This window comes from Leuciscus leuciscus (genome assembly GCF_965113295.1).
Source record: "Leuciscus leuciscus genome assembly, chromosome: 8".
Classification (NCBI taxonomy): Eukaryota; Metazoa; Chordata; class Actinopteri; order Cypriniformes; family Leuciscidae; genus Leuciscus; species Leuciscus leuciscus.
In genome coordinates, this window is record NC_138732.1 from 13,421,877 (window position 1) to 13,432,742 (window position 10,866).

Genomic DNA, 10,866 nt, shown 5'->3' on the forward strand with positions numbered 1-10,866 from the left:
AACCCCACAAACGTAAAAGACAGATAATAATTTTGCTTTTAAATCAAAAGACCCTTCTTTTAAAGTTATTGGTGATCACTGCAAACGAGAGGATCTGTTTTAATTGTTAAATATAGCCTACACTAAAAAAAAGAAGAAAAAAAATCAGTTTAGTTGATTTAGGTGAAATTCATTTACTTTTACTTAATTTTAATTTGTAGTATGTTCATTATTACATTTGTCAAAATACATTTTCTTTTGTTGGTCCAACTAGATTTTTTAAAATTAATTTTGAATTAAGGTTTGAATTATTCCGTAGCTTTCCTGTAGCTAAGTGGTAAGAGCATTGCGTTAACAACGCAAAGTTGTGGGTTCGATCCCAGGGGATTGCACATACCTATGTATGAATGTACAGGATAATGCAATGTAAGTTGCTTTAGATAAAAGCGTCTGCCAAATTCATAAATGTAAGCAATGAAAGAAAAAAATCAGAAAAAATTTTCAAGAACATTTTGTGAAGCATGCAGTAAACTAGTGTGACATCACAGGTTTATTTCTGGCATCACAGGCTTTCACTTGTACCCAGACCAGACCACATAACAACCATGCCACTTTTGCTACACAAATGTGTCTCATGCAAAGGCTTCATTAGCATATCTCCCGTGGAGTCTGAAGATGAGCTCATTGGATTGGAGACATGAGGTTTTAATCTCAAGGTGTGCCAGGAACTGGAGAGTTTTTTGGGTCCCAGTCTTACTTTGTTCTATTTTTTTTTTTTTTTTTTACTATGACATTTGACAGACATATATATATTTTTTAAACTGACAGCAAGTTATATTGTAGCCTACGCATCTTTATTAATTCCCTGTGAGTCGAACCCATGACCTTGGCGTTGCTAACACCATGCTCTAAATTAAGTTTTATGTAACAAAGTTTGGGAGGAGCACGTTCAGGTAATCAACCAATCAGCTCAAGAGGAAGCTGGTATAATGAAGCCTTTCCTCACCTCTGTCTCATGACAAGTTTCACAGCATCCCTCCACCACCTCACTACCTCACTCTCGGCTGGTTTCTATCCCAGTAAAAAGGGGGAGCACTCTGGGTTCGGGACAAATTCCGAGCTCGGAGCCCTCCCCCGGACAGCAGCCAAAAACGCTTAAAATACTACGTCTGATTTCATGTACGTGTGAACTCGTGAATATAGCTATAGTTGTTATGAATAGCTATAGTTGAGCCGATACAGCAGCATTTACGCCAAAGAGACGTCTATAGAATGCAGTATGGCATATATTTTGTGATCATAAAGCTAGTTTCTTAATGTATTTATCTCTATAATTTTGCTGAGCAAAATATGTCCACACTTGTGTTTGTATCTAAAAAAATATATATTAGATATAAAACATTCAAGCACAAAAAAAAAAAAAAAAGTATGGAAGTCCACTGACTTGAGAACCCATGTGCAGCATTTATTAACAAAACTTGAATAAAATACAAAATAAACAATGACTTGGACTTGTCTTACAACCGAAACATAAACCTCACCAAACAGCAGTAAGAACAACATCAAAGCTGAACAATCTTCTTCTTCTTTTGTTTTAATGGCGATTGGCATCCAACTATTAAGGTGCATTAATATCGCCACCTACTGAGTGTGGGCCTGAGTCAACTACGGGCGTCGGAACCATTGTATATGGGTGGGACAAGACCCACCCACTTTTTAAGACCAATGATGTTGGACCCACTCACTTTTACCGTCTCTAATTCAGCGCATATGTCTGTTCACTTTTTTCTCATGCTATAGCCAGACAAAAGTGTGTGTCAAAACACATGTTATAAAAACGGACACTTCCAGTTCTTGATTATTATTGGCTGAGCGGTGTTCGATGCCATTGTAATATACTTTGTAACCACACAGTTGAGAGTCGTAAAATGAGACGACGCGCAGCCAGCAAAGTTGCAGTGGAAATAAACATCACAGTTCGAGCGCCAAATACGCACAGCGAGGATCAGCTTCAAGAGAGAGTGAGACAAATTAATATATCATGTAGCTTATCACATCATATGAAGTTTAAAACATTTAAATAGACATTAATTAGTAATTAATGTACATGAATCTTAGTTGATTATAGGCTATTGGAGCTGGGTTGGTTGCTGAGAGACGGAGACGCGCAGAGACGGCAATTAAAGCGCTGTTTGATCGTGCTGTGCTTATTCCATTCATTCGAGTATTATATTGTACAAGGCTTAAATCATTTAAATATACATGCAATAATATATGATATCATATCGTAGAACATGTAGATGATGTAGTAGCCTATTTGAGTTGATATTACTCTTGCCAAGCTCTGATTTCTGAGAGATGCAGGAAAGATTCATTTTTACGCACTCATAATTGCATAGAGATTTTAGATAAGGTATTTGGCTTTGGGAACACCCCTAATCTACTCCAGTAAAACAATTCTGGAGGATGACCGACCCACATTTATTTTGCTTCCGACGCCAGTTAGCCTACCTCCCAATAGTTTGTATGTGTATGTGTGTGTATATATATATATATATATATATATATATATATATATATATATATATATATATATATATATAACACTGTCCTTAAATTCTGTTAATTATTACAGTTCTTCTTAAGTAATTTGACAGAGAACAATGGGAACATGAGGGCTATTTATACAGAGAGATTTATGACTAACAAGGAACACCTGAGAACAATCAAACAATGAACCAATGAGAACACAGGACACATGACTAGAACAACCAATCAGAACTTGATACATAGAAAGGGGAAGCACATATCAGAGCCCGTCTACGGAGAGCCTGCCCACTCCCTATTAAGTCCTATTGTACCGAATTTTGGTTGTAGTTCCACCAGAGTTCCACTGGGGGCGATCGCCCATGAGTGCAAAATGAATGGGAGTCAATGGGGCTAGACGGCTAAATTTGTCTCTTTCACCCGATTGCCGTTGAGAAATCTCAGATTTGATTGTAGGTTTTGCAAGTTCAACATGGGTCATAGGTCGAAAGTTGAATGAACGAGTACTTATGTCCTTTCGATTTCTTACAGGCTGAGTTGTTGTTGCCCTTAACACGCTAGCATTCTGCTAATAAACGCTGATTGGTCAGTGAAGGACTGATTACGACCAGAGATACCGCTTGATGGCATCGTGGCATCCGAAGCGGGACCGGAAACAAACAAAACAAAAACTCTTCTAGCACGTGTATTTACCTGTGTCAGCTGTGTTGTCGACGCCTCGAGAGAAAAGAAAGTGCAGAGCGCGAAAGCACCAAAGTGACTGAAGGATTGCCGTGAAGCAGTATCTCTGGTCGTACGATGTGTATGACGTCATTGACACTTTAAAATACTTTTTAAAGCAAATAAGTGACTCTAAAAAATCTAACACCCAGCAATGTGTAATTTCTTTGCATCTCCTTTCGAATTACTAGACAAAAAATTATATCCTGAGAAAAGTGGATTTTGATGGCTATAGCGCCATAGACCTCCATTCATTCTGCACTCGTCCTGTGAGCGCCCTCATATGGAATCAGAGTGGAACTGCAACCAGTTCAGAAGCCGGAAGTGTACTGAGAGTGAAACTTCTCGCCTTATTAGACATTCTCTGCACATATCAAGATACATGAGAGAGACTCCAGTACCACACCCCAGTCCAGTAGGTGGCGGAAATGCACCATTAAAATTAGTTGCCAACCGCCATAAAATTGAAAGAAGAAGAAGAAGAAGATACATGAGAGCATAGATATCCATATAAGGCTAGATGTCTTAAGGCGGAGTCTCGAACGGCATCACCGGCGGCCATCTTGTCACAGGGAAGCTTTCTGGCGAGCTCTGTGGTATCTGAATTAAGGTGAGTGATCAGCACGAACACAAATCCTCTTATCTCGCTGAAATCTTGACGGATTTACAAACGGTTTGGTTTCTTTCATATGGAAGTCCATTGTTATAATTATTCATATGTATGCAGTGTCATAACTACATTTCTAACGTTTATAACAAACCAAACCGTTTGAAAATCGGTTGAAAATTGAGCAAGTTATGGTTATTTAAAAGTACATGCACCATTAAAACACAATGTTACGAGTGAGCGAGCTCCCTGTGGCAAGATGGCCGCCGTGTGCGGACGTCGACCTCCATTGGCCAGCAGTGCGGACGAGACATCTAGCCTTTATTATATGATATCTATGCATGAGAGGCTTGTTGGACTTGAACCGGCGCTGCACAGACCGATCGGTTTATGACATCAAAGTACCGCGAGAGCGATTGAAAAGCATACAGAGCCGTCTGCTCTCTAATCTCTCTCGCGGTATTTTGATGTCATTCACCGATCGGCCTGTGCAGCGCCGGTTCAAGTTGAACAAGCCTGAGGGCAAGGGAAGCACATGACAAACAGGAAGCATGACAGTCACAATTAAAAAATGTAATAAATGAAAACATAAACCAAAACCAAAACCAAACGTGACAAATGGTAACATAATGGTTGTTCTTCAGGCATTCATTTCCATCATGATTTTGTGATTTGTAATTTTTTAAATAAATTATTGTGACTATAGGCTACTTTTATCTGACTTTTACGTGTTTGATCATGTTTTATATTGAGAAATGGTTATGTTTAGGCTTTCCCTTTGAAAGCAATGAGTTACTAGTAGCTGCGGTGCAAAAAAAGCTACTAAAGGGTAAGTTTCTTTGGTAGAAAGAAACCACTAAATAGCAAGCTGCTGAACAGTAATGTTAAAAATTATATAGTTAGTAGATTGTATGCAATTTAATAATGATTTTCCTACACCAGTATTGCAATAACTTGCCACTTTTGTAGGCCTACTGCAACATTGTGTATGCATTGTCACACATTCAAGTTTATTTGACAGCGTTTATGTTTCTAGTTTTGTTTCTCCAGCATTAGCTAAATATTATCAGTCTTTTGAAATGTTGACAAATTGCCATTTTCCATTCATGTCTGCTGTGTTGTAAATTGTCTAGAACAATAATATTAGTTCACCAAATTGAGACTAGTTTGACAGGTGAGATTCTGCTTCTTCTTTTCAACATAGCGCTTGGGAATGAGATGAATAAAACATAGAGCTGTTTCTCTAATTCATATTGATCCTAGTCGGAGGTGTTTTTAGTGTAGAATCTCTTTTGACAGCGTAATAGTCCATACTGAGGGTTAATCTTTTTTCCAGGAAACTTGCCCATACATATTAATTAAGCTCCCGTTGTTCTTCATGTCAGAGTGCTTTTATTATGATTTGGGGGTTTCAGTAGACATGAAGCATCTGAGTCGTGATAAGAGAATATTTTCGACTAAACTTAATGTGCAGCCAGACACTATCAGGTACATTTGATGCTTAGCATGAGGGATCGTCCATATACAACGTATCTCCAGTGTCCTTTTTCAGAGAACATATTCAGATAGAGATTTTTTGGTTGTCCAAGCACCTGGAAGGCGTTTTCTTTGGCAAGGGAACATTACAACCTCCTGACCTTCCTGGTTATTAATCAAACCAATGGCATCTGCTGGTGCCCTGAAATAAGAACACAAATCCATCCACTTAAAATCAGTTTACAATGCCTTGAGAGAACTCTGAAAATAATCTTTTTTCTAAGCATTGCTCACATAACATAGTCTTATATAGAGTTCAGGTGGTATTGAGTGGCTTTAAATGGAAATAGAGACTGACTGACTTAAAAGCCTCAGGGGAGAACGACAGCACGGACAGAATAAACTTTGATCAAATCGTAGTCTCTTCATCAAATCATGGACTCTTCAAGGGATAGTTTATCCAAAAAATGAAAAGCCTGTCCTCATTTCCTCACCCTTATGCCGTGTGACTTGTCCACGGGACACAAAACCTTTATTTTTATTTTTCATCTTTAGTGACAATTCATACTGACCAAGGGCCAAAAAACTGAAGTCAAAAAACAAAGCAAAAAATATATACCAAATTGCATTTGAAATGCATTTATTTCATGCTATATAGGCCTACAACAAATACATTTACATATTTATGTACTTAATATAAATACCCTGCAATTGTACTTTTTACTCAATTGTAGTTGTTATTGATGTATACTTAAAGTCTGCTAAATTGGAACAACAAATTTTGTACTTCTTATCTGGAAATAGTGCTGAGATCCAACCAAAGATACACTTAAGTATATTTGACTGTGTTAAAATGTAACTATTGCAAGTATACTTTAGGTACACTTTCTATATCTTGAATTTAAAGACTGAAATTATGCATATATCATACTTTCCTTAAAACACATTTTAGGATTAATATTAAGACATTTTGCATTGTGCAAAATAGAAGTACTCCAAATAAAGTTGTATTATCTGTATCATGTATTTGTACTATGCATGAAATAAATGTTTTTTAAATACATTTTGGCATAGGCTTTTTTTTCACTAGGGAAGTAGTCCATCTGCCACATTTTCAAAACTGGGTTGTATATTTGACATAAAAAGAACCTTCTGTGTTCTTTCGCAGAATAGATCACTTGTTTGATTGCTAGTCGCAAGATTGCTTGTTTACAGCAAGTCAACTATATTTCACTTCAGTAGTCTATGTGCTCTGGTTTTGAAATATGTAAGCATGTCAGGCTAAGGCACAGATGAGAAGTGAGCTTTTTACTGATGCTAGGGACTTTTTAATTCCCAAATCATCAGACTGTGGGAACTAAGAACGAATCACCTTCTCTACGCCACAGGGAAAGTACCGGAGCTGAGAAAGAGGACGTGCCTTATACCTCTGAACCGAGACATAATCTTAAATGCCTTATTAACATGGGGATTTGACATTTCCCATGATGTTTAGTTTACTATACATATGATGTTTAAAATGATTTTTCTGACCCTCTTGGTCTTGATAAATGATTTACTGTAGGACATGGTAAAGATTCCCTGTCCGTTAGCACTCAAGTATTTCATCAAAGTCAGGCACTTTTATGTCCCAAGGATTTATTTGTATTAAAATGAACATATTTCAAACTTAAAACTGCCATGGAGACTTTTTTTTTTGTGTGTGGCTTCTTTTTGAATGCCATTTACTGTATTTTTAATTGTATTGTTTTACCCTTGTCCCAGAGCCACTATAAATCTTAAAATATTATTAAATATAAGTAAAAAAGTAATTTATTATATGTTAAATATAATGGGATGTGTAAGGAAATATGAAGGTAAATATTGCATTTCAAAGCTGCATTTTTCTCAAATCATGCATGTGCTGTTCATAACTGTCTATAATAATAACTGCATTATTTAATAATAATTTGAATATAATTATGCAAAAGTTTTTTGTGTATATTATTTTACATATACATGCAAAATACTGGCTATGAAATTAGTCTGTAGCAAGAGAAAGGCATCTGACATTTCAAAATTCAACCACAGAATGCTATCAAATGGTAATATAAGTAGTGTTAAAGATATTTGTTGGAAAAATCTTTAGAAAGAATGTTAGGGGAAAAAAAATACAGTATTTTCCTGTGGTGCTTGTAAAAGTGTTTAAAAAAATGCGTAAAAAGAAAGTTTACTTTCTTTCTTTTTTCACAGGGCCAAAAGTGGCTGTTGGAGAAACACTTACTTACTGAAATATGGGTTTGGTATTACTGTAATTCATCAGTTTAGCATTGCTGTTAATTTATCGTTTGCGAATTCCTCTCACTCCTACTTTCATTACTTAACCTCTGACAACTAAGTAATGCTGTGATGAACACTCAGCTATAGCGTAAAAACAAACCTTTTCCCTCTTTGCTTCATTCTAAAACTGTCAGATTAATGTTGAAATCTTAACATATGTCTCTTTTTGATCGTATTTTGTTGTGCTTCAGACTATAACATGAGAGCTGAGCTCCAGGAATAGACAAACTGTCACAGCTCTCTGAGCCACTATAACATTTCCACAAGTAGACATTTATTAAAATGATTTATCTTGAGAAAATCTTCAGAAGCTAAAGTGCAGCAAACATAAATTAACCTTCATTTTTAGATATAAAGTCCCTGTGCCAGGTACATTATGCAAATTTCGCACAAAGACTTCACATAACTCCATCTAATATAAAGCATGCCATCTTTAACATTTCCTTTGTGTGAAAATGAAATGGCTTGGAGCATGTAAGTAATATAACCTTGTCTGAGCTGTTTCTTTTTGCAAAGTGCACCTGTATAAAATCATGCTCAAATGCCTTAAGTACAGCCAGCCTTGTTGTGTCTCGTATAGGTGAAATGCTCTTTAGCACCCTGTTGTGACACATTTGTCTCAGGGCACGGTGGTTATGCGGTTCGTATTGCACCTTTTTAAAACCCCAGCACCTTTGCAGACCTCTCGACGTGGCTTTATCCTCCATCTCAGGTCAACCAGACACCAACCCAGTTTTGTTACAGGCATGATGTGAATCCCAAGGGACACAAATCTCATTTACACTTCAAGGAGGAAGTCTCAGGCAGCTCGGGCTGAACATGCCCTCGTGCGCTTAGTGTCAGATATGCTTGTCTGAATTACAGTCAGTCTAAGCTGACGGCTGTGACAGGAAAGAAAGAGGGCTTTCTGGGAGAAATAGCCTGTCTGAAATGTGTGTCAGGGTGCATTAGAGTTTGGGCCTTTTGGATGCCGTTGAAAAGTGTTTGGTGTGGGCCAAAGGTGCACTAAAGGTGCGCTCAGCTCACATTGCATTGTTTGGGGAATTTGTCGTGGATGATCCGAAATGTAGCATGAGGGTAAAAAAATTCTCATAGATTTTCCATAATGATTTTTTTTTTTTTTTTGAAAGTTACTTATCTGTGTGAAGTCTGCTTCAGTAAAACTTTAAATTAGGTCCAGTTTGTTCAAATTAGTTAACCATATCAGTTAACATACAATGAAAAAATGTCATTGTATATATATATATATATATATATAAATTCGTGGCATTTTGTCTTGTTTTACAGTACAAATATCTAAACCATCTTAAATCAAGACACAAATACTTGAGAAGCAAAATTAGGTTACACTTTATTTTAAGGTGTCATTGATACAGTGTAATTATATATTGAAGAATTGAGTGATATTAAGCAACTACATGCACTTACTATAGGGTTAGGGTTGGATTAGGATTTGGTTGAGGGTTAGTTGCATGTAATTATGCATAATTTATTGTTATTACTATGGTAAGTACATGTAACATGTAACAAGGATCAAATCAAAATGAATCAAAATAAGTTTATGCTTAAAACAAGAAAGAAAAAAAAGCCAATGAGGTCAGAAAAAAAAATGTCAAAGGGGAAAAAAGCTTATTTTTCTTATACTCCATTGGGAGATTTTTTTTCTTGTTTTCAGCAAAAGCTCACTTAATTTTAATAATCTTTTTATAAAACAAGACTTAATGACTTAGGTCATTTAGCATCTCTACTAAATGTATCTTGAATTAAGAACGTTTAGATATTTGTACAGGAAAATGAGACGAAAATACTGAGTTGGAAAAAAAGTTGTATATTTTTTAATGGACCAGATGAACTAACAATGAAAAGTTTAATTTTTATTAACTAACGTTAACAAAGATGAATAAATACAGTAACACTATGTTGGTCATTGTTAGTTAATTAATTAATTAATTAGGACCTTATTGTAAAGTGTTACTGCTTCATAAATCGCTACACTATTGACAACGGACCTTTTTTTGGACAATGTGACCATATATATATAAACCTAAGGAAAATACCACACTGTTATATTGTCCATGTGACACACAGTCACGGAAAGAAAGAAAAGCAAGCAAGGCCTTGAAGGGCAGTGGTGAGGTCAAAGTAAAGCTTCTCTGAGGCCTAACACAACATGAGCCTTTTTACTATGACTAGTATAAAACACACGGTTACATTGTGAACGCTCAATGTGAAACATATGGTGTCTTTATCTGTTGTGGCCGAGGTAGGAATCCAGGCTTTGAAAGCAGCATTCATCCTGGTGGGGAGGCACTAATGCCAACAACTTTATAAAACAGAGACTCTTTTCAAGTGTGCTCAGGCAAATCAAAGCATCCTTCAAGCTGGGATTCCCTCTCAAAACGTATTTCCAAGTTGTTTACATTTCATATGAGTTACATTTTTGAAGCTTTTGATTGATTTGATGTTGTTATTAGATGCTTCACATGCCTTTAAACTCTTTAAAATTATGTTAATACATGTTTTGAGTAGATTAAAAAGTCATCTGGGAGTTGGTTGCGCCAAGAATAGTTTGTTCTATCTGTTCTTTCATATTCTCAATGTGAGGACAGAGGCAAGTTGCTGAGAGCACAGAGGGACACTCAACGCATGCCGAATAACTTGATTTAACAACATACTGCAACTCCTCGGGGAACAGTAGTGCAAACAAGATTGTTTAGGACTTCCTGTGTGTGTATGAGCCATAGAAATACAGGATCTTTTTTTTTTTCTCACAAATTGCCAAAGGGATTTAAGTGTTGTCTGTGTGAGGTGGTCGGTCAAATAAATTTATTTGACAAGCATGTGTCATGAAATAAATCTTCATTTTATTCCAAATAAACAGTGTGTGCTGAAGTTTAGGTTGTTTTGCTGCATCTTCATCACTTTGAGAGAAATACGTTCTTGGGAGAAGGGCGGCTTTGGTGAAGCTGTGTTTTATATAACATAGCCTAATCTGTGTACAACATGCTTATGGGAGCAGAGTGACATCCGCTGCAATTGATCTTTAGATATTCTGGGAGCAAACAAGTGACAGTGGCTGAATGGACATTTAAGGAAATTTATAAACATCCCTGGAATAAGAGAAGTGGGGATGGCTCTCTTGATATCTGTCTGTGCCAAGATCTAAATCCAAAGGGGGAAAGAGAGATATTTTCATCCTGAGAAATGTTAAGTGTCCC